Below are 24947 nucleotides of genomic sequence, written 5' to 3'. Positions count from 1 at the left end.
AGGCACACGAATGGTGGATGACCAGTTAGAGGAGGAAGAGGAGAACTGGGCTTGTGAGGAGGTAGGTCTCAGGTTTTTCCACGTCCCTTCCAGTCTGTCACATGACACTACAAGTTTGCTTCTTTCAGTTGATTCAACAAAGCCTATGTAGATAGTGCCAGATCCACTCATGGAAGGGACATCAGTGGAAACTAGTGTCTCCTACCTATCAGTAGCCCCTCTACCAGCCCCACAGAAAACCTGCGGGAAGGCCCTGCTGTGACTAGCGCCACAGTGCCCAAACCCTGCTCGGGGCCAGTGCCTTCTCACAGCTCTCTGATATTAATGACCTCCCATCAGCAGCCAGCCTGCCCAAGGAATTCAAAGGATGTGTTCTCTAGTGTTCTTTATTGACAAACTCCTGTCCCTGATATAAGCCAGGACGTAAAGCAGCTTCTGAGCGGGGCTTGGCCACAGGAAGAGGGCTGTAGCAGACCCGAGGCTAGATGTGAGAGTCAGGAAGTCCTCCCTGGTTTGCAGGAGCATAAGATGAATGGTCCAGATGTTCAACGTAAAGGTGGTCTGTTGTCATTAAAGAGAACACGAGATGTTTCTGTGTTGTGCATTGCATGTGGCCACTTCCTTCCCCCTCCGGCCTGCATATTGATGCATGTGTGTGCCTGAGTTTACATACACTATGCACATGTGGAGAAAACCAATCGGCTCGGTCTCTCCCTGGCCAGGACAGTTGGAGGTGTCTCCACGTGGGACTCTTGCAAGGACTGAGCCTCCTTGTTCTGCAGACAGACATATGCATCATTTGAGGCAGTTTTATAAGAAAAGGACAGTGCGTGGACACTGATGTCTTTCCCCTATTTGATGCCCTTTCTTGTTACAGGCAGCTAAGGGTGATGCTTCTTTTGGAGCTTGTTAACTCAGCCCTTGGCTGCACTCTGAGGTATCTGTCTCTGTGTGGCTAGGAAGACTACAGCTTCGTCTTGGGGTGTTTTTATTTTCTGACTAGAGCTCCTTTTGGCATCTGATCTGAGAGTCAGACCCTGTCGTCTATATCCATTATCATGACTCTGCTTTCTCTATGGTGCTGCTATATTTATACACTTCCATGAGTTGGAGAATTGGAAAAAAAAACACCACTTATTGCTATTGCTGGGTGAAGATTGGTGAAGCTTTCAGGAAGGGAAATGTGAAGGTCCAGTTAGCCCTGTGATTAGTCTTTGTCCTTAAATTTATGGAGAGTATTAAATCAAGTTTTTTAAAGGAAAGAGCACATGTAACACGTCACTTCTAACAGGTGCAGGCAGAGGTCTGTTTAGAAAACACATCATGGGACCCACCCTGATCCCTAGCACTGGAACCTGAGCTGGAGGCTGGGTACCTATGATGGGCACCTGAAGCTCTTGGAATCTGTTGAGGGGATTATGCTGGCAGCCCCATGTGGAACATGGCGAGGACTGGCTGAGGAGGAGACTTAGCCAGCTTAAAGAGTGTAGTTCCTGGGGACAGAGGAAATGTCTGCGAGAGTTGCTTACAGAGTACACCAGTACTTTGACCTGAGCTCTGGGGGATGGCTGGGAGCCCACCAGCCAGGGAGGTCAAGGAGTGAGTTCCAGAGGGTTCTTTCAGTTCTCTGAAACCATTGTTTGTGGCATCTTGTATGTATGGCATGTGTAACTTCTTTGTAAGAAAGGACTTATAGCTTTCCTTGGTTCTCCAAGGCATCTGTAACCCCAAAGATACAGGAATAAATGACATGTTTTATTTGTAAACTGACCATAACAGGAATGTCCCTTAGGCCATTGGGAAGGGCCTAGTGTGCTGAACTAAGAAGAGGGGACTTGCCCTGGGCACAGAGGAGAGCCAGTTGCAAGCTCTAAGTATTTTAATGAATCTTGGGGTCCATCAAATTTAACTCATAGAAAACAGGATGCAGGAAGTTGTATGTGTGTGTGTGTGTGTAGAAAACAGGATGCAGGAAGTTGTGTGTGTGTGTGTGTATGTGTGTGTGTGTGTGTGTGTGTGTGTGTGTGTGTGTGTGTTGGCAGGCTGGACACTGGAAGCATGCAGTTTTATTTTTATAGAAAAATATGTCAAATATATCATCTTTACTGTTAGGAAGTCTCTCCTAGTCATGCTATGGACAAAGGGGGGAAGCCCGGGCTTGGTGAGCAGGTCATAACTCATCTGCTCACATACCAACTCACTGAGTGCGGGTGTGCAGGGCATGCCAGGGGCAGGCCTCACAGAGGATGGGAGCATACCCTGCGTGGCATAGGCCTCCCAGGCTTGCTGCACAGTAACATTGGGTTCTTTCTGTGAAAGCTGATGGAGTCCAGCTCTGGCTTTGCCTGGCCGAGGCTTTTGAGTTCAAATTGGATGCTGTGTGTGGGGCTGGCCCTTAGTTGAAGTGGTTACTGTAAGCGGCCCATTACATCTTACTGAGAACTCACTTTGAGACTCCAGAACCTTGTCACTCTGACGTGTTCAGCTTGGGAACAGAGTGTGTGTGTGGTGCCCACTTCTCTGGAGTGAGCCCCCACAGGTCACATAAGCTATTCGGCTTCTTGACACTTCTCTTCCTGCACCTCGAATTCAGGTGTCGTCAGCTGCACTGAGAGCCACACAGTATGACTCTGCAGATGACCCCAGCATAGGCCAACAGAAGGTCGAAGAGAAGGTCCACTGCAGATCCCAGCTCTGCCTCTGACAGTCACATCCCCCTGTCAGCTTCATCATCTCGGAATGAGCTCTCTGTAGCCAGGATATTACAAAGCACAGTAAGTATTTGCCCTATCCCTCAGCCACTGAGGATGTGACAGAAATCACAAAGTTGCATTTTCTTTTATTAATATATCCCTGAAGAGAAGATAAATGGCAAGTTTCATTTCATTCTTAAGGTCATGTTTGGGATAACTAGACATCCAATCAATCAGGTGATTGATAACACTGATTCTCTTCCACAGAAACAGGGCGGGAACCAGAAAGTACCTTCCCTCTCCTCCAAAGATGACAAGAACTGATTCTTGGGAGAGGGGGCATTAATGATATAAATGTCTGTGTCACTGCTGACAGTCATTTACATCTTTTAATAATAGTGGAGGGTGGACTCATGGAATTCCTAGAATTTAAAGTTGATGGAGGCTTTAGGGAAAGATCATCGCACCCAGCCCCTCACTGCACAGGGCTCCTTAGTCCAGGGTGTCCTGGCAGTGGTGCTGGTTGGAACATAGAGCTTGAGTCCTCCTGGAGTCCAGGGCCTGAAGCCAGGTTAGAAGGCCTGGGATGTCTTTCTTCCTGAGTATCTAGAAGCTTTCTAACCCTCTTCCACTGGGGTTCCTGAGCCGCCCTAATTCCTTCTAAACTTCACTGCGACCACTTTAAAATATGCTCTCCCGTGCCTGGGGGTTGGAGTGGAGCCTGAAAAACAAGGAGGGGTCTGTGATCAGGGAAGGAGCAGGGATGTTAGCCTTCTCTTCACGGTGGGCCGTGGTGGGCAGGCTCTTCAGACTTACGGTTTTCAGCGCCTGAGTGCAAATTGTTTCTCTGTTCACACAGTTTTTAATTTTGGCTTAGTGATAAAACTGACTTACCAACTCTCATACTCCATAGACCTGCTCCAGTAAAGCAAAGCAAAACAAAATTCATAAAACCTGATTATAAAATGTTTAAGAGTTGGTCATAGTTATCTTTAGTAAGAAATGAGATGGTATACTGGGTTGCTGTTTTTTCCTAAAAAATGGGCCAGAAAACTCATGCTGTTACCTTGTGACCTAACTGTAGTGATCATGGGGATAAAGTAGAAAGGTGTGACCATGCTGACATTGATGTGACAGTATTTGGGCTTCTCCATTAGAGACAGACATGGAAAGGGAAAGAAGCAATTGCTTCAGGTTGGCTCTTGGGTGGATGGAAAAGCCCCTGTGCCCCTGTGCCTTCATTTTGTAGTGAGGAGCCAGAGCTGTGGACTTCAGCTCAACTTCAAGGTTCTTCTGGGCCCAGCCAGAGCTGCCAGTTGCAAAGAAGGAAGAGGAAACAGACTCTTGAGAGGCTTGAATAGTGAGGAGAGAGCTCCCTCACGCCAGATGCTGAGACACAGCAGTGCCATGGACAGGAAGCTCCAGGGCTGGCCACTCGGTATCTTTGTCCACTCTGCAAGGTGCTCGTGACAGTTCTGCCTGTCTCCCATTTGTCTCTTCAGAAGAGCAAGGTATCCTTTGCCAGAAACCCACCTCACTGCCCTCTCGCCAAGGGCCCCTCTCTGGCCACAGCTGCACCATATATTTGTGGGTACAGCATGGGGGAGGGTGTAGAAGACGCCCATCTCCTCAAGCATCAGGATTCTGCAAGGAAGGGGGTGCTCAGGAGCCATTAGCCTGTTGCAGCGCTGGTGCAGGGCACTGAACTCAGGCACTGTTAGGGGCTGGCCTTGGTGGTTGGCTTGCACCCAACTTGGCTCCTGGTAACTGCTACACTCAACAGGACCCCGAGGGCTTTGGATAATAATAATTTCAGCCACACACATTGTGAGTATATGTGAATTTATTAACAGAGAAAAAAAACCTTAGGTTGTCATACCAGATGCCCTCTGTATTTATCTCGTATTCTGTTACAATAAACAGTGTACTTCACTGAAAACCTTGGCATTGAAGGTTCTGGTGGCATGCCTGAGAATGAACGAAGCATCTATCCCTGTATTAATCGACTTTCCTGGATTATATGTTGAGCTGATTTGTCAGAATCCATTAAGCTGGTAGACAGTATGACATTTCAAGTGCAAGCTAGAAATCCACGTCATGGTTGAAGGAGAAGGTCAGATCCATCTCAGTTAATGTTAATCAATGATCAGAGACCAATATGTCACTGGTGAATGTTCTTGTTCATTTTAATTGTTAACCTAATGTAAAGGTTCATTAGCAAACACGCACAGTGTTTGTCCACGTGGAAACTAAAAGCAGTTTACGGGGCGCATTCTCTGTCATCGCCACACCTCTTCACTCAGTTCACTGCCCCCTGCCCTCTGAGAGGTCCACTGGCCCTGCAGTATCTATTCCCCAGAAAACTGAGGTGCTGGCCACTCTGTGGCTTGCAAACCTCATCCTTCCTCTGGGGCAGTCTACCCTTAACATGTGAATGTTATTGGAGGGTGCTGGAAGCCACAGGGGGGAGGTTTTCAGGGCTCAGAGACTAGTACAAGCAGGCTCACATGGTTGGCACTCACCAACTTTAACAGTAGCTTTTGTTTTGTGTAAGGACCACAAGCAGTCTTGGAATTAAAATATGTGCAATCAATTTTCTCTAGCTCTTAAAATGACTGGCCTGTACAACATGATATCTAACTGTACAAAAGCAGTTTATAACCTCTGGAGAGACATCATTGACTTCAGAGAATGTTCTTGGCTTAGGTTGGCTTCTTTCATTTCTTTGAAGGGGGAGTGGTCTGGTGCAAATTGATAAATACTCCCAAATAACTCTGTAGGATCTTGGCAACCCCAGAAATGGAACCAGTGACCCTTTGGAGACTAAGCAGAGGCATGAACCCATCCCCTTGAGGAGAACAAATCTAAATTATAGGCTTGTTCCTCAAAAAAAAAAGAAAAAAAAGAAAAGAAAAAGAAAGAACGAGCAACTCAAAACTTTATTTTCTGAAAGTTAAGTTTAAGAACAGACATTGAAACCAAATAATTTTCTTCTATCAATATTAAGTATGTATCTTGGTTCATAACCTGTGTTGCTAACATTTTCTCTCTAACTTAAAAAGAGAAAATTTAAAGTAGTGTTTAAAATATTCTGAACAATCTATAATATTATTTTAATAAAGTTAATGTAAGAAATATTTTGACATCTTACTATTTGGTGTCTGTTTAATACAAATATATATATATATATATATATATTTTTTTTTTGGTCAAAAGTCGACAGCTTCTTTGGTTGAACTGTGTGTGTTCAGTTTCTCTCTCTCATGGATTAGCTTCTGGTGCCAAATAAGTTCTCACACATGTTCTAGATTATGGTGGAGCTTTGCCCTTACAGCAATGAATGTATGCAGGGGGCATCTTAGGGGCACCACCCATCTGTTGGAAGACAGTAATGACCTAGGTGTTGGTCATGGGCCCTCAATTGCTGGGTGATTGTGGGAGAGAGTAGACAGCCCCCAACCTCAAGGTGGTTAACCATGCCAAGCAGACAGCTACCTAGACTGTTCTTTGTGATTTCAGATAAGTTGTGGGCACCACTTGAACTTCCTCCAAAGCCAAAACCCATTCCCAGGAGAAAACAGGGTGCTACCCCAAAGCCCTTTGACTTTGGGAAGGCCTCTTATTCCTCCCCAAATTTCTGCTTTGTTGTTTTCACCTTTAAATTCCAAATTGCTTGTTTTCCTTAGTTTGCTGTTCCCTTTGACCCTCTTTCCTAAAGTGTAATGTTTTCCTTTTTCTCTCATTTCCCTCAGCTTCTGCTAAATCAGTTTGTGTAGATGACTGACCAAGTGCAGGCCCAGACGTAGCCAAACACTGTGCAGACAGCTTCCCAGGGTGGCAGTGACCTGGGTAGGCAGAATTGGCACTGCCTGAAGGACACGTACAAAACACTGTCTTCATGCAGGTAAAGGAAACCTTTTCAGAGGAAGGTGCAGAAAGAGGAGGGTTATTTAATTAGGAAGCAAAGGGAAGCTTCGGCCAGGCTCGCTGACCTGGATTTCCTGTGGATGCCGATCGGCGTGTTTACTGGTCTCTGATGAAATAGAGCTTTAAGTGGCTGACACCTGGAAGCATTCATTTTGCTCCAGAAATGCCATGTAAGATGTTGGGAACATTAAATTACATTTGCTTGTTGTGATCTGTGTGTCTGCTCTGTACCCCTAGTGGAAGGTCCGCCAGAATCTTGCCTTCTTCGTTCAGGAGCTGGCTGTGATTCTTGGGGATCAGTTGATGGCAGCTGACCCGGTACCTGTCTTCAGTGGATTTTAAAGGATCTTGCGCACAGGAGTTTTTAAGCATCTTTATGATTTTCTAAAGGCAAGAAGGAAGGTTAAAAACAAGCTCCCTCTCTCCAGTCAGTCGTGTTAAGCCCTGGATATGTCTGGAATCAGTGAAAAACAAAAAGAAAAAAATTCACAGTGCAGTTGTCTGGATTTCTTCTGTTGAAATGCACCATCCCAAATCTTAAAGTGGATGTTGTTATCAATAGGCAATGCCTTAGCGTGTTTCCTCCCCAGCTCCTGTCCTTCAGGGCTGCAGTTCTGTGTAGGGTGTTATGGACGCACAGCTGAGCACACTGGGTGCAGAAGAAGAAACCAGGCCCCTCATGTGGCCTGACTTGCCCAGAGTCAGCTGGGGAGAGCCTGGGCCAAGGCCTGACCTCAGGTCGGCATGAAGGGCTTTCTCTGCAGGATATTGCTGCTTCCCCGTCTTGCTTTTGTCTTGTCTTCTTTTTCCTTTTTCTTTTTTGCTGTAAAGGAATAATGAGTGTAAAAACAAGCACCGATCTCCATCTCCGCTGCGCTTATTGCAGCCCAAGCTGCTGATAAGGATCCTGTGCTCCCGCGCCCATGATACGGTGTCATTTTCCCCAGCAGAGTGCTTTCCATATGAAAGTAGCACCTGCGCCCATGGCGCCGACCCCCCTACCCGCCGCTTTTTCATTTCCTTTGGCTGCCTGGTGAAAATAATGCGGTCGGTTCCGCAGCCGCTCAGGCCGCGGGGCGCCGCGGCGCGCTGCGCCCACTCCGCTCCGCTCGGCCGCCGGCTGGTGGCCCCGGTCGGGTCTCCAGGCGGCGCCCCCGCTCCCCCGAGGCCCGGGAGCCCGACCCGCTGTTCACGCTGTCGAATGGTGCGGGTGTCCTGGGCCACTCGAGCGGTACCGGCTGGACACTAGGTCAGCGGCCATCGTTTCCCAGCCTCTGTGGTGCGAAGCTGCATCTGCTTCCTTTTAGTTTGGTTTGTGCGCGTTGATTTTTGCCTCCACGTTTCTTAGCCTAGCCGTTTCGCGCGGCCTTCTGCTGTGTGCCTTTTACTGACCGCGCTGGCGAGGTCTTGTGCTGTTCATTTCTCAGCCCGGCTGTTTTTATGCATAAGATTAAATGAGAGTGAAGAAAAATTAGTGAGGTGTTCTTTGGGACCAAAGGAAGTTTTTTTGTTGTTGGGTTGTTTTTTGTTTGTTTTTTGTTTTTGTTTGTTGTTTTGTTTTTTGCTTTTTGTTATTTTGGTTTTGTTTTAATTTCACACAGCTGAAGCTGATTTTGGACCTCCGTAGCCCCTGTGGCGCCTGTGATTACCTAATGCACATTACCCTGAAGTTGTATGCCGAGAGGTTTCTGAAGTTGGTGGCTCTCCTTCCAACGAGGGAGGAAACTCGGCCTTTTCTGTTTGGGAGTATTAAAAGCTTTTGTGTGCAATGAATCAAAATGCATTCAGCTGTCATGTATAACTAATTAGAACAAATAAAAAACAGAAAAAAAATAAAAAGCAATGCCATTAAAAATCATCAATAAAAAAAAAGCAGGAGTGTTTATCTTCCATTTTAATATCTGTATTTTTCATGGGGTGAATTTGTCAGTTTACCTATAAAACCAGCTTTTAAATTTTGAAATTAGGAACTGTGTTATATATAGTTTTATCAATTTTTGGAGTAGCTTTTTTAAAAATGATGTGCCTCAGTGATAGAATTTGTGGATAGATCACTTTATATGTGAAACCCTTTAAATAATAGCTGCTGCTTTTTATTTCTCCTCTTTCATTTTCTTTTTTCTTTCTTTCCTTTCCTTTTCTTTTCTTTCTTTTTTTTAAACACTCTGGCATGGTTCTGTGAGGTGCTCAGTGTGCAGACTGCAGTATAGGAAAGCCAGTCCTGCTTCTCATGGGCTTCATACCAGCTGAATACCGACTGAGAAATCTCATTTGAAAATACTGATTTTCTGATGGCTCTAAAATCTTATGAAAAGTGACATGTTCTAAGAAGTAACGATGTAGTTCGTTATGATGCAAGAAGAAATGTTCTAAAATTTAGACCCCCAAGCTTGCTAATGCATTTTTCAAATGCCATTCTCCTTTTCATTTTTAATGAAGGGTTTTTTATATGTGTGTCTATATGTTTATTGCCATATATTTAAACATCCTTTTTCTGTGTTCTAATGATTATTGTGACAAAACCGACTTTTTCTTTTGCTTGTGAATCCGTGAGAAAGGTGGGAGGGTGACAGGTGTCTGTTTTCTGTTTCATGGTCAGAGATGGCACAAGGGCAGCATTTCTCATGAGCTCCTCCGTGTTTTCGCAGGCTGTGGTGATTCTGCATGCACTCTGGCCGCACAGTTCAGGGGCCTGGAGTTAGTCCCCTGCCCCCAGGAGCTGGTGGGGGCTCCTGCACTGCTCTCAATGGGTGGGGTAGGTGAGGCCCTGGGAGAATCCACCCCTGTATTGCTCTGCAACCTGATGACATCCTTTCAGCACAGAACCCCAGCCCCTGAGCCCTAGTTGGGAGCTCCAGGACATTCTGCCTGGACCCTTATCCTGCAGTGACGGGAAGCACCAACCCAGGGTCACCTTCCAGTGAGCTCACCCACCTGTGGATGGCCAGAGTCCCTACTGTGTGTCAGACATCCTGTGGCTGCTAGCAGGGAGCAAGCTCTGACTCTCCCATTCCCTTCTTCTGGCCAGGCGAGGGCCATCCCACCACTGTACCTTACTGTAGCCAGTGGCTTTGGAAGGAGAGGGATGAAAGGCAGAACAAGAGGTTAGAACAGAGCCTGCTTTACGTCTTCAGGTACTTGAAATTCATGTCAGTCTGTCAGGCTCCTGGGCCACGTGCTCTACTGAGTGTTGGAAATGGGGGCATGTGTTTGGCTGGGGACAATGGCAGTGATGAGGGTTTATTGCCATTTATTGAATACTTCTTTAGTGCAAAGCATCTCATCACATCAGATTCTCTAATAGAGCTACTGTGTACTGAGCATGCTAGAGTCAATTTGCCTTTGGACTCTTGTTTTAGATAATACATTTCAAGCCCAGAGAGGTTAAGTAATTTACTCAAGATCACACAGGAAGTGTAAACTCATGATTTTTGTTTTCTGCTGGTGTTATTTTAAGCATTGTAACTTTACTTCATGTACCTTTTCAAGCATATACAATGGTGTAATTCAACTCCTTGAGCCCATCACCCAGCTGCACTGATAGTACAGTGACGCACACCATGGTTGGACCCTACCTGACCCCAAACCTCAAATCTCCTTTCCTCCCTCATAATCATCCCCAACTAAAGGACTCATGAACGCCCCCTGTAGGGCTGGAAGGGAATTGTGGAGTACTGGGCCATTTGCTTTGAAAAATGCCAACTCCCAAACTGCAGAAGCATAAATAATTTTGCTTTTGCTTTTTAATTCTCTATCTGGATTTAGAAAATCAGTGAGAAACAAAAGGACATCACACCAACCAATTTTGTTCAAGAAAAATCAATGAGATTTGTTGTTGTTGTTCTAACTAATTAATTATTCAGGTTTTAGAGCACCCACAAAAGCACAACCCAAAAGGCTCACTATAAGGTCACTTGCTACCTCCATTGCCTTCGGTAAGTGGCAGAAGGCAGTGGGTACCCTGCAGCCAGTTGTCCCTCTGGGAGTCTTGAGAGGACTGTTCAGCACAGCTCTTGGGAAGTGTCACTAGGGAGTTGGGAGGGTTACTTGGAGCAAGACCATCTGGTTGAAGCCCAGGTCTACAACTTTTCGCCAGTGGCCTGGGGCAGAGCAGCCTCACTGTGTCCCCCGTGCCTGCTGCTGAAGGGCTCAGAGGGCTAGGGCTGCTCAGCTGGGCAGGACAGTGCCTGGCGCCTGTCTGCTAGCTGTGGCTCCAGATGCCCTGCAGCAGGAAGATCTCAGGGCCTACCTGGCGTGTTCCCACCCAGCTGTCATGAGGCCTCCAGATGTCACCATCAGATTGGACCAGAATTCTCTCACTCTAATACTAGGCTAATTTTGCTCTCCTAGGGGAGTCCTGAGGATTAAATGAGGGGATATACATACAGCTGGCAGGGGAAGGAGTGTGCAGGAGATGCTGGAGGAGCCTGCTGCACTGAGAGCCACACCCTGCATCCAGAGCCTGTGCCCTGGTGGATAGCAGAGGTGGGGTTCGAACCCTTCGTGGCCAGCCACACGCAGTGCGGCAGCACCCTGCTCCATGCTTTGTGCAAAGGACCGCACGGTTGAGGACAGTGAGGCTTGGAAAAGTTAAGCCATAAACCCAGGCCATGTCGCTGGTCAGTGGCTGAATGCGGCTGAAATATTAATGGTATTTCTAACCACATTCAGTGCTGGGATTTTGAAGCTCACGCGCGCACACACACACACACGTATACCTTAAACCTACAGATTCTGAATTCTTTGGCACTACACAAGTTTGTGTTTTTAGAAAACAGTTGGACAAGTCACTCCTCTGGCTTCCCTGCTTGTTGCCACAGGCAGTGGTGCAGGAGGACCAGCTTGCAGAGCCCCTGGGTCCCAGCCTCGGGGCCTTGCTTAGGATCCCTCGCTGCTGGCCAGAGCTCCGCGGTGGACACTGCTGGACAAGGGTGCGCCCTGCGCTTTTCCAAACTTACACACTTCAATAAACCATCAGTTGTTAAAGGGGGAAACTGGACTTCCTCTAGGAAATGACGGCAAGTCGTGTGACAACACAGTTGCGAAGTAGTAGGTGAATTAATAGACCAACTTTTGTGCCTAACAGTTATTATTTATAAAACAGCTAAGGAAATAAATGCAATTAGTCTTTATGTTTGATGAACATATGCTAAAGTACAAAATATCACGTGATCTTCTAGAAAGGAGGGACACTTGTAAATTTTGAGGCATGATGTAAAAGTTAGTGACTTATGCTGTGACTTCTGTTCCTCTGCAGTGGAGGTGTACTAAGAAGACACTCCTACACCAGCCTGGTTGGTTATTTTAAACCTGAGCAAGACTAAGTTAATAAAATCTGTGTGTTCTTTGAATGGTTTATTTCTACACCCCAATATAGGGAGAGGTTATATCCTTCCCTGTACCTGTACCTCTGCCCCACCCACGAGCAACTGCCCTCCTCCTGTCTTCCACTTGGTGCCAGTTCTTTTATATTTCCGGGAAAACAAGTAATATTATTTTTTTTTACTTACTATAATTTTTTAAATATGCAAAACTATTGGGAGTCCATCTTTAAAAGTTAGATACTTATTAATGAAGGCATTTTGTCATTTGAAAGGACGTCCGTATGACTATTCTATTAAAATGACTTGTTATCCTGATGTGGTTTAACAACAGCAGCAGCAACTAGAGGATGTGTTAAGACACAGTTCATGGCACATGTGATACGAACTTGTGATTTCTCTCCTCAAGGTATTTTAGAAATGCAAGTAACCCTCATCTTGAAGTTGCTGGAGAGACCATCTTGGCTTTGCAATCTGACCAGGACCAAGATGTTTCCTTTTTGCCACCCTAAAACCAAGTGACAGAGTCTTCTGGACCCTACTGCACCAGGAAAACAGGATGGACTCCTCTGGGAAGGTTGTTTCATGCCTGGCACCTTTGGCTTGTGACCTGAAGGGGAACTGATTGTATTTTATCTGCTGAAGAAGAAAAGATTTCTGAAACTTCCGCATAGGGCACCCAAATGACAGACCCCTTTCCTGTCTAAGGCTCCCAGACTGAATCTCGGTGGGGACTTAAGTGCAGATGGCTAGGCCTGTGCCACATTCCCAGCCCCACAGGCCTGACCCAGGACACCTTGTGGACAGGGTGCAGGCCTGCCAGCAACCTGTTTTGTTCAAGACAGACTGTATTCAAGTCTCCCCTCCCAATCGCTTATTAGAAGCCCTGAAATCTTTACTAGACTTGCATATTTGTTTTCCTTTTGCTTTTATATAAAATATAGTTTATGGTGTTATATTTATTTTTAACTGAGATACTGTACATATGTAAATATCTTTTTTTTTTTATTTTTAGATAAGAGCTCACTAAGTTGCTCAAGCTGGCCTTGAACTTGGGATCCATCTGCCTCAGCCTCCCAAGCAGCCAGGATTACAGGCTTTGTGCACTGCCATGCCCAGCTTGTAAATAGCTCTTGACAGGAAGAAAATATATGAATGTAATATTAGCTTCCTATCAGTGAACTGAACAAATATATCATTGAAATTTATGCTGCAATCTGAGTTGCTACAAACATAGCCCAGTTTGTTTACTTTTGAAAAATGTGACAAAGCTACTAAGAATGATTTATGGCAGGCTTTCTACTACTGTGGGTGGGACTTCTTAAGCACTCACCCTCTGCTTCTCCCCGGAACTCTCCTCACAAAGATGGCGTTGGTGTAAAGCTGAAGGATTTTTCATTTTTGTACAGAATTATTGTCGACATTTAAGAACTTGAGAGGGAAGTAGATAACTGAGATGCATGGATATCAACTTTCATGCTTTAGAATACTAAAAGATAGGAAACCATAGTTCTGATCAGAACTTGCCCACAAATACCAGCGATTCTGGGGGGTTAAATCATGTACTCTTCAAATTGATGTAAGTACACCAAACTTAGATTTCATGTTTTTAAAATTTAGACTCAAATGCTTTAGAATTTAAACAGTTTTTTCATTAGTTAATAATTCAAGGTTCTGTAAACATTTGATTAAACTCTGCATGCATATGTCATTGTTCTTGTTTTTTCTGTTTATCTTTACAACAATGGGCCCAGAGAAGAAGGATGAGTAGCCCACGGGGGATTTAGGAACCAGCTGCCAAGGGCCCTCTTTTCCTCTCTGATCTTTTTTTGTATGTCTTTTTCTTTTTTTTTTTTTTAAATAAAATTTCTGAAGCTACACATTGAATTTCCTGATATAAAGGATACCCCCTTCCCAATCCCCAAATTCTATTGAACTGGTTCTCTGAGAAGAACAGAAAGAATCCATACATACCATGCCAAATAAAATAAGACGTATGAGATTTTAGTTTGTAATCCAGGGTGACATTTAGGCAATTTGACAGAATGAGTTAATCACAATCAGAAGCCACATTAAAAAAAAAAAAAGTCTTGGAGATACTGTTTTTCTTTGGTAACAAGCAATCTTTAGTTTTTTTTATTGCTCAGAAAGTTGAGACTGTCATGTTGTTAAAATCTGTTAATCTAGTATCAAATACAGTTATTCAAGTGCAATCTTGTATTCTGTACAGAGATTAATTTACCATTAAGGGAAAAAATGAGCTTCTACACGTGTTGTGAGGTGTAGAATTTGCATGCTGAACCACAAGGTGCCTGTGAGGCCCTTAGGGACTCCGTAAATAGTTAACCTTTATTTACAATTCAACTTGTATGTTAAAATTGTCTATAATGTGAATGCCTTTCCAAAGCAAAGATTTCTCCTGGCTGCAGTTTCTTTTCAGAAAGTATCTCAAAGCTTAGGTTTGATTCTGTTTTGTAACAACAGAATTTTCCAAGGTGGTTCTTGGCTCTCCTCTCTCCTCTGCCTGCCTCCGCCCCGCCCCCCTCTAGCCCCTGTTTGTAGGTGTTAATTGCTCCTGGGCTCCTTGCTGAGTGTGACTTGAGCCCACAGGTAAACTTCCTGTTTACTTGAAAGCTGGGTGAATTGATGGAAACACCTTTCTCCCTCCATGCGCTCAAGGACATTTTCAAAGTTGGTGAGGTTTAGTGTCGTTTTGCGAATTTCCTTGGAGGCCTCATGGGAGCCCACGTCGTTTCTGCCATGCTGACCGGTCGGTCCCTGGCCAAGGTCTGCACCTGGCTGCCCCCTGAACAACGTGGAGACTTTCTCACGCGCAATTCCTCCAGGTGGCTTGCCCTGAATTACGCCAAGGTTGTATTTTAAACAGACCCGGAGAGGGAACAGTTTCCCAGCAGCAGCAACCCCCCCCCCCCACACACACACACACTGTTATCCAGGGTGACAGGGGCGGGGGAGAGCGGAGGCCAGCCCCTGGTCAGGTAGCTCAGGCCCTCGGAGGCCACGCATTGTCCTGCCAGGTGCCTGGCCGCTGCCGCCTGTCGTCACAGTCGGGCGGGGGCTTGGGCCCCGGGCGCGCGGGGGCAGCGATGACGCGTGGCCACTGCGCTCCAGCAGGGATGACGTGCGGCCGGGCCATGCGGCGGGCGGCGGGGGCGGGCGGTGCGCTACCCGAGCGGCCGCTGGGGGGCGCCCGCGCCAGGCCTCTTTGCCGCCCAGGGCCCGCGCCCGCAGCCAGAGCAAGCAGCAGGCGGGTGAGCCCATGGACTCGGACCCTGAGGTCTTCTTCTTGCGGGTGTGGCTAGAGGACACTGGGGAGGTGTTCCGAGTGTCAAACTGCCGCGGTGACACTACCGTGCGGGAGCTTAGAGAGGACCTGGACCTGATTGTTGGCATCCCCTTCAACCTCCAGCGGCTCCACTACTTAGACCAAGGTGGCCCCTGCCCTCCCCACGTCCCTTGAGCTCCGGTGAGGGGTACCTGGTACTCCTCCTGCCTGAGTTATAAAGGGAGGCCTGCCTGCGAGGGTACCCCTGGTGTTAACACACCGGCCACCTTTAAACCCCAGGTGGAAGAGCCACTGGGGGTCTTAGCCACATAGGGACTTTTCAGCCCCAAACACTGGATTCACAACAGACCCCAAACTCAAGGCAGACCTCACAGCAGGCCCCCTAGTCCACAGAAATCCTGCCTGGGTCAGACTACATCTGCCAACCTCTAGTAAGTCCAGCTCATAGGAGGACCCCAGATCTCCACACCACAGCAAGGTACCCCAGAAGCCCAGACCCTCAAGTTCCCCATGTCTTCATAAGGGACCTATGCCCCAAAGCCAGCTGTGTCCACACAAGACCATAAACCGAATAAACAAAAAAACCCCTATCCTCAGAAGTACCCCCAAACCCAGGACAATCTGCCTGTCAGAACCCCAAACTCCAAGCAAACCCAAGTCCTCATGTCATATTTGTCAACATTGGAACCCCAAGTCCCCTAGCCAGCCATGTTCTCACAAGCTCACAAAGCCTGAGACAAACCCTGTTGATCTCAGGACCCCAGTCCAGAACAGAACTGCCCATGACTGAACCCCAAATCTCCAAGCTAAACAATATAGCCTCAAACCCCAGATCCTTCACCAGCTGGGTCTCTCCAAGGAAGCTAAAATTCCAAGCCTTCCCCCACAAGACCCCTAAGCTCAGAAAAAACCTTGCCAAATTTGAAACCCCAATCCCCCAGGCTAATGATGACTACCTCACAACTGGAGTCCTCCAGCAACTGTGTCCATGCAAGCATGCCAGAGCTTGAATGCCCACGTTGGGACCCCAGCTCAGAGCAGACCTGCCCAAGACTGAGCCCCAGTTCCAGGCTAACCATCCTTATGTTAGAACCCCCAAACTCCCATCAGCCATGTCCATGTAAGGATGTCAAAACTCAAAAAAGCCCTGCCCACACTAGGACCCCAAAACAGAGCATACATGCCCAAGACTCAACCCCAAACCTCCAAGCTAACCATTGCTACCTCAGAACCCCAAAACTTCCATCAATGGTGTCCACACAAGGACTAACTGAAGCATTACCCATCCCAGGACCCCAAGACCCAGAACAAATGGCCAAATTTGAACCCCAAGTCTTCAAGTAATGACCATTACCTCAGAACCCTGACTCCTCCAGCAACTGGGTCCACACAAAGATGCCAAAATTCAAACCAACCTGGACCACCTCAGTACCCCAACCAAGAACGGAATCCCAGATCTCCACACTGGAGTACTACCTCAGAACCCGGAGTCCTCTGGCAACCATGTCCATACAAGGATGTTAGAGCTCAGTACAAACACTACCCACCTCAGGACCCCAAAACCAAGGTCAAACTTGGCCAGATCTTGAGCCCCAAATCCCCAAGAGAGTCATGTGACCTTCAGAACCTGAGTCCTCCAACAGCCGTGTCCACACCAGGGTGCCAAACTTGGAGAAGAACTCTACCCCCTCAGGGTCCCATGATCTCTCTGCAAGCACTGTCACATTTGCCCCTCAGATCCTGGAGCTGCCCTGGTGTCCACGAAATCCTAAATCCCAGAGCAGACTCTACCCAAAACTCTGGATTCTGAATCCCGTCTCCAGCTAGCCATCTCTATCTCCACACCCCAGACCATCAACAACTTTTGTCAAAGCCCCAGACAAACCCTGTCCTCATCCAGACCCCCAAACCCAAAGCCAGCTGTGCCCACATCTTAAAGCTAGTCCCTGAGGTTACCATGACTGCATTGGAACCCCAATCCAGGCAAAGTGTCCTCAGAAGATTTCCAAGAATGAGACAAATCCTGCCTACAACAGGACCCCAAAACTCAAGTGAAATATCCCCGTACTGAACCCACAAACCTCCATGAAATCACAGCTACCCCAACTCTCCAAGGTTGAAGTCAACCATGTCCATGTCAGGAAGTCAAGGTTCAAAACAAGCTTTGCCTTTATGAGGACCCCAAAACTCAAAAGCAAACTATGCTTATATTTGAAACTCAGATTCTTTTAGCTAAACCCACCCATACCAGGATCCCCAATTATAGACCAAACCCTGGCGAATTCAGTCAGAACCCTAAATCTTGGAGCAGATACTATCACCAAGACCCCAAATCTCAGTGTACACCTGCCTGATTTCCTAACCTACAGTTTCCACACTATCCGGGCTTCATGAGAACCTCGAATCCCAAAACGAGTCCTGGCCATACAAGGACTCCAAATACCATACAAGAGACCCTTCCCAAACCAGGACTCCTAAACAAACAGCAAACCTTGTTTGCATCAGAATCCCAAATCCAGAGCAAATTCTGTCCTTATCAGGACCCCAAAACTCAAAGCAAACCCTGTCCACATTTGAACCCCAGTACTGGCTCTAACCCAGTCTGTATCAGAATCCTGAATTCTGAACTGTGTTCTTGCCTAGGAGCTCAAAGCTAGCCCAACCGGAATCAGAACTCAGTATCCGAAGCTTACCATGCCTAAAGCAGGACCCCCAAAGACCCTTTGTCCAGACAGATCCCATGTGGAAGGTAGGTACCTGGGGGAGGCCAAAGACCCCACGGCTCAGGTCTCCCTCCACTCATCTCCTTCCCTCAACCTGAGGACGTGGTTTCCCTATCCCGATTCCCTACAGTATTTAGGATATGAGAACAGGATCAAAGCCCCTGAGATCCATCATCTTCCCACCTGGTTGAAATCAACGCAAAACACTTCAAGAAAATGAAGATATTAAAAAAAAAAAAAAAATCTCTGGGCTGCTGCACAGAGATGTGAGGAGCCGATATTGCAGAGAGACTGCAGCTGTACTGCAGGGCCGGGAGGCGATGGAGACGAGACCTGAGAGCAGCCTGTCTCCACCAGCCAGCTCCCGGACTGCCCTTCTGGGCTCAGTTCCCTAATCCATAAAGCAGAGCCCCATTAGCTCTGGAATTCTCCGTGCTGTTCCCCCATGGACAGGAATGACTCAGGAAACTCCAAACGGACGCTTTTGCACTCTTTAAAGTAGGTTCAACATTTTTCCATGGCATATTTATTTTTCTGCAGGAACATTCAAAAGATGTTCTTGGGCATTTTCAAGGCCTTATTTAGCAGGAAGAGTTTCTCCAGCCTAGACTGTACCTCACATGTTAAGAACGATGGTGAATCATTGAAGGACTGATTAAGGGTCCCCCACAAGTAATTTGAAAATTATGTATCTCCAGCTACAAATGTCTGGACCCCTTCTGTTCATTTATTTTCACTGATGAGCCCTGCTGAGCAATAAATTCAAGAGAGTTAAGAGGGAAAGAGAGAGATGGGGTGAGTTAACACTGATGTCACAGAGCTGTTACTCAGCAGCCACTTAGCAACTGCTACAGAGCATGACCTCTCTCTGTTGCGCGGTCCTTCCTGTGGATGGCAAACAAGAGAGAAGATGGTACTACTTCAGTGTTATGAGAAATTTGGGCTACTGTCTATAATCTGGGGATGCTGCTCTTGCCCAATACGAAGACGGAAGAGGGAAGAGCGAATGAGATCGTGCGTGAGCATCCCATCCAAGCAAGTGGTCAGGGAGTCAGCGAGTTAGGCGAGGGGCGCCCTTCCTATCTTTGGGCAACTCTGCTGATTGACTTAGCTGGCGATAGTGCTCGAGCCTAAGGCCCGGCCGTCTGCCTGTCAAGGGGGGTGCTCTGCATGTGTTACCTGCCCGCCTTTGCCAGGGAGCACAGCTTTCCTCAGTGTCTCAGAGCTCTCTGGATGTCGGGTTGTCTTAGACTGATTGCTAAAGATCCTCTGTGTTCCAGCCACAGACAGGACCCCGATGAACAGATTGGTTAGTCACTATCCTCCACTTCCATCCACTCTTTGGAATTTCTAGTGATCAAATGGTGCCCCTAGAGCCCACAAAGCTCCAGTCTGTTAGCAGATGGCTTTGCCCATTCCAGCCAGGGGAGCCTCTGCGTGCTCCTAGCAGACAGAGGTGCACCTGTCTTAAGGGGTTGTCGAGAGGATCAAAGAACTTAGTGCAGGCACAAGGCACTCACTTTGAAGGACTGAACACACAGGCCCACAGGGGTCCCTGCCACCCGATCCCAGCAGACCAGCGAGCTCCACTCCCTGGGAATGTGCGTCGGCCTGGCATGGGCAGACCTGAGGCACACTTGTCATTCTTGAGACTGTAGATGGCCAACTCGAGAAAACGCATGCGTTTGAAAAGGTCAACCAAATACAACTTGAACCGTCTAAAAAATGCTCTCTATTAATATTCATGTTACCACTGCCGATGGTCTTCCCCAGAGCCTGGATCTGTGAACTTAGAACAGACCCACCCTGTGTCCTTCACGTGGATAAGCCTCTGTGCCAGGTGATGACAGGCTTAGGAGCTCAAACACGCCAAGTCCCAGCACAGTGAAAGTCAATATTTGCTCCTTACGTGGCCATGGGTCTGCCTTGAGATGATCTTTTCCCCCGGGGCCATTGGCAACACCTGAAGACGTTTTTGACTATGGGAACCAGGTGCAGGGGCTCCTGATCCCCTTGGGTAGAGACCAGGGAGTCTGCCTCACGCCCTGAAGTGCGCAGGGCAGAGAGCACTCAAGTTCAAAATGTCAGGTGTGCCAGCATGGAGAAACCCTGCCCAGGGTCGTCATGTGAATCCAACAATTTTTGTTCACTGTCACCTCTTTGGTTAGCAAATGACAACATTGACCAGAGCTGGTCTTTTAGTTAAACGTATGTAACTTGTGTAAGTGCATTTTACCGCAATACATAGTTGCCTCAAGTTTAAGTAGTTCTCGTTGTAAGAGTTTGCCTCATAAAACGTCTTTACTGACTCATGTATTTTTTCGAAACAGGACAAGCTATAATTGCAGAATTTTATAAATGGTTGCCATTGTGTTTTTGGTCCAGCTTCAATCCGAGCTGAGCCAAATTAATTTTCTAAAAAGCATTAACGACAACAGGCTCATGCGGAATCATCAAATGAGATCTTTGTTCAAGATTCTAAAATTGTCTTTGCGATTCCCAAGGTCAGATAATCTCCTAGCTGATGTAATAAGTTTTCTTTAATGCCCAATTTTTTAAAAGGAAACATTGCTCCCTGCAGGAGATATGATAGATGACAACACCCTCAAGTTCCATGACGTCGTGCCCAGAGGAGTGATTTCCCTGAGCATTTGGCATTATGATGGCTGGATAGAACTGGTTTTGGCAGCCGTGGAAGGGGACCTCAGTAAGGTGCTTCCCTCTTCTTTCCACGGGTGTTGCACAGAGCGACAATCTTTAGTGTGTGGGTTTGAGTGGAGGCTTCAGAGAAAGGAAGAAAGATGAGGACCTTGGTCCCCATGATGGCACACTGTTTCAGGAGCTTCCCCTCACTCTCGGGGTGCACAGTTCCACGGCCTTTACTTATTTATGGTTCAGGGACCCACTCATCCCTCACCCCCCACAATCAAGGCAGCGAATACGTCCGTTTGCCTTCTGAGGTTGAGAGTCACTTGACCCTGGTGGAGGGCTCCAGAGCTCTGGGCCTTGCCTGCCTGCTGCGGCCGTGCCCAGGTGAGCGGGAGGTGACCCAGTTCCGGGGGGCGCCCACAGCACCCTGGATGGCAGCAGGACCCACTGTTTTCCAGGCCTCCCCCGTGGGGCACTCAGCTGACTCTGGGTGGGAGGGAAGGACAAAGACCAGGATGTTTACCCATCAGAGAAAATGAATCGCTGACACGGGGATAGGTGGATGTTTTCCTGTGGATCAGATTCAGGGGGAGAGGGTGCAGTTCCCTCGCTGGGCTATGGCCAAGCAAGGGCCAGCCGCAGGCACTTGCAGGAAGGGCGGCCCGTCCCGGTCATTGCAATCCTCGTCCAGACCTGTCCTTGCTGCTGTCCCTTCTGTGTCCCAGCATCCCCATCCCTGGGCCTTTCTTCTGCTGCCAGCAGTTTGGTCTGGGCTCAGCTTTCTGGCTCTCGCCCCAATGTAGGGTTCTCTCTCTCCTGTTTGGGGTTTCGAGTCAGAACTGCTGCAGACCCATGTCCTTATGTCTGTCACTTCTGTCCCCTGTGCTGTTCCCTACCTGGCCCTGATGTCTGGGGCAGAGTCCTTCCTGTGGATCCTGCAGCTTTCCTCCCATGTTCCACGAGGTGACCATATGACAGGGCCCCTGTGAGAGGGGTTCAGAGTACTCCACAGAGGCACTGGGCACCAAAGTGGACAGGAGGCCAGAATTCGGGCCATCTCGAGGAGACTTCCCCCTTGGGCTGCCGTCTGGTGAGGCCATATATTGGTTGGTGTCTTTGTTAAGGCCACAACTACCTTCCTCTGGCCACCAAAAAAGCTATTTGCTCTCATTAAAACATCAACTGGGATGTTCCTGCCTCCCCAAGTAGACGGATGGTGATTTTGTCTAGGGAACACCCACGGGGCGTTGAAGAGTGTCCCCCACCACCCTTCCCTGGCTTCCTACCATTTCTTGATGAGGCTTTGCCCTCTCCTTTCCCAGCATGCACCTTGGTGTGGGTCAAGCAGACAGACCTTCCCTGAGCCGCCCTCAGCCTCTGACCGCACCTGCTGCACTTCCCAGAGTAACCGTCTGTGTTCTCTCCCCCAGCTGTCCTGTCTCGGAATCACTGAAGATTCCTTCTACCGAACAGCAAATTCACGCTACTTGGAGGGTGAGAAGTGGAAGTGGTGGACATCCCAGAAAGCATTTGTGGCCTTGTACATTGCCTCCCACAGAGGTCACTGTGACGCGGTGCGGTACCTTCTAGAACAAGGTAATCTGGGCAGAAAGCATGGTACTTTGGAGAGTCTCGGCGGACAGCATCTTGTTCTTCCTGGATCCTTCAAGTGATGATTCCCTGGGTCTGAGTCCTGTCACTCACAGAGCTGGGCCTGTGCCAGGCCTCCATGGGTGTCTGGGAGTGTCTCAGTTCATGCCAGGCAGAGGCTGTCGAGGCCAGACCCTGGAAGATGCTGCTGTTGCAGGGAGACAGAAGTTCAAGACTCCAGGACAGGGAGCAGCAAAGGGTTTTCTGGCCTGTTATTTCCAACCAGAACACTGCTGGGGACATGGCCACACTGTTTGCACAATTCTAGTCCCACCTGCAGCTGGAACATCCCAGGTGGCCTGGCCCACGGGTGGTCCTCAGACGGGCCCTGCCTTCTTTCTGCAAGTCTTGCAGTTACTTCCTCTGGTGACATTCTCCCCAGACTCTTCTCACTCTTGCCTCCACTTAGGGGTGACCATTGTTCTGTCTGTCCCCAGGGAGCCCACATTGCCTCTGAACTGAAGGGCATTGCTTGAGATTCTGCAGGAGTACTCTTTATCCTCCTCGGACACGGGGTATTTTGTGTGTGGGGGGCATGCTCATGATTGAGATGCAGAAGGTTGGAATCATGTAGGCAAGAGCTGCAGGGCCCTGGGGAGAGGAGGCTGGCAAGGCCGCGTGGGCTTGACTGGCAGGCTCCACGTCAGACCCCTCCTCTCAGCTCCTCTATTATCCCCACTCCACCAAGCACGGTGGAGAGCAGCCCGGGTTTCCTGGGCAGGATGACTGGGCTGCGTGTCGGGCACATGAACCTCTGAGCTGGGCGAGGGTTGGCGACTGTGCCCTCTGCCTTCCTCCACTGCCTCTTTCCTGTTGAAGAATGAAATATGACTTCTCACAACCCAGCAGTCCTTTAAGCTCATGAAAAGTCATTTTCACTCTGATGGAACCGTGATGTATTTGAGGGCACCAGTTAAAAAAATGACAGCCGGCTTTGCAAAGTTTTTTGTCCCCTGCAGACGCTGCTGGGAGAAGGCATTTGGGGTGGACTCCACCATCCAGAGTCTGATGGAGACTTCGCCTCACCAGCCAGCCATAGCTCATGAAAACAGGCCCCGGAAATGTCAACCGAGTTTAATTGAATCGCCTTGTTTTCTGTGTCATGATATTTGTTACCCAGAATTTGATTCGATTCAATAAGTCCACACTGGACACCTGCCATTAGCCTGTCCATCTTCGGGAGACAGTGAGGCATTCAATCGAAGGGAGATCTGTCCATGAGTCAGGCTGCTGGTCGTCCGTCACTTCCCAGTGCCTGTCTCCTCCAGCTACGTGCCTGGGGTGAAAACAGCAGTGATCAAAATGAGTGTCTTCTACCCTCATGGAGCTCACTGGGGAAGTTATCAGATTACAAATAATTAATTCCATGGTCAGTCTCATGGGGGTATTTTAAAGGTGGCAGATGTCTCCTGAATTCATGCAGGGGTGCTGTGGGGAAGGGGAGCTGAGGAGGGCTTCCCAGGAAGGTGAATGGAACACTTAAGAAGGACAAGAGTTGTCCCAGGACTGGGGGAAAACAGGTAAGAGTTTTGTTTGTGACAGGAACAGTTTGTACAAAGGGCCGGGGGCAGGATGCAGAGCAGGGTTTAAGGGTAAAGACAGAAGGTAGGTGAAATTAGACCCTCCACTGTGGGCAGGGTCATGGAGGAAGAATGTGGGGGGCTGGTGCTGCACTGATTGGGGGGTTACGGGTGAGAGAGCAGCAAAGATCAAGACATTGACTCCACAGCAGGGGGATTGCCGTGATGAGGTCTAAGTGGGAGATGACATGGCACTGTGGAAAGACACTGGCTGTCAGGAGGGGACAGGCTGGTGCTGAGGGGTGCTGGAAGGGCAGCAGTGCCCGGTCCGGCCCCTCTTGTGTTTCTGGTGCCAACTGTCTCTGAGGGAGAGTGGCCCTCGCTGACCTGGCTTTCTCATTTTACAGGTACCAACTTCCTGGATAGCACGCCCCTGGGAAGGACTCCCCTGCACGTGGCCGTGACCATGGGCCGGCTGGACTGTATGAAACTCCTGCTGGAGCACGGGGCCCCCATCCAGGAGAAGGACGCCAAGGGGGAGACCCCCATCTCCATCGCCCGCTGCGTGAACCACAAGCTGACGGGGAGCAACGCCTGTTCCTGCTCTACTGGCTGGCCAAGGGGACGGGGAAGACGTGCATCAAGGACCTGATCCTGAGGCAGGTCTTCCAGAGGATGTGCTCCAGCTTGGGCTCCAGGAAGACCTCAAGTTAGCTCCCCTGGAGATGTCTGCCCACCAAAGCCGACCCCGGCGACTGGGCAGAGGTCACCCAATGGGACCCCGGCGGTGCTCGCCAGGGCGGGGATGGGGAGATGAGCCAGACTCAGACGCAGAGTTCACCGTCCTGCTGGAGGGAGGGTGACTTGGGGAGGGGGTGGCGGGGCCGCGTGTTCCTGTGCATGTTCTGACCCATTACAGACCCACAGGCCCGCGCGGCCTTTAATTCTAAGCTGTTTGCTCCTCGTGTCCCGTCATGCTGAGGCAGGGGGTGACAGGAACCGACCCCCCACCCAGGCTGTTCAGAGCAGCGCTGTCTAGGACGGATCACAGTAATGAGCGCGACTGTCACTCTGCAAAGCAAGTGCCCCCCACTGTCGGGAGGTCGCGAGGGTTCAGTGCGTGAGATCCTTGCAGCTGGGAGCTCCCTGGCTAGGGG

The 24947-nt window shown here is 48.6% G+C and overlaps 1 pseudogene; it reads left to right on the top strand.

The window, feature by feature from the left end:
* Nucleotides 1-10: 10 nt before the first annotated feature.
* On the top strand, nt 11-24504 carry LOC144256017 (ankyrin repeat domain-containing protein 60-like; annotated as a pseudogene).
* The last annotated feature ends 443 nt before the right edge of the window (nt 24505-24947 follow it).

This window comes from Urocitellus parryii, chromosome 7, assembly GCF_045843805.1.
Source record: "Urocitellus parryii isolate mUroPar1 chromosome 7, mUroPar1.hap1, whole genome shotgun sequence".
Classification (NCBI taxonomy): Eukaryota; Metazoa; Chordata; class Mammalia; order Rodentia; family Sciuridae; genus Urocitellus; species Urocitellus parryii.
This window is presented reverse-complemented; position numbering and strand designations above follow the sequence as displayed.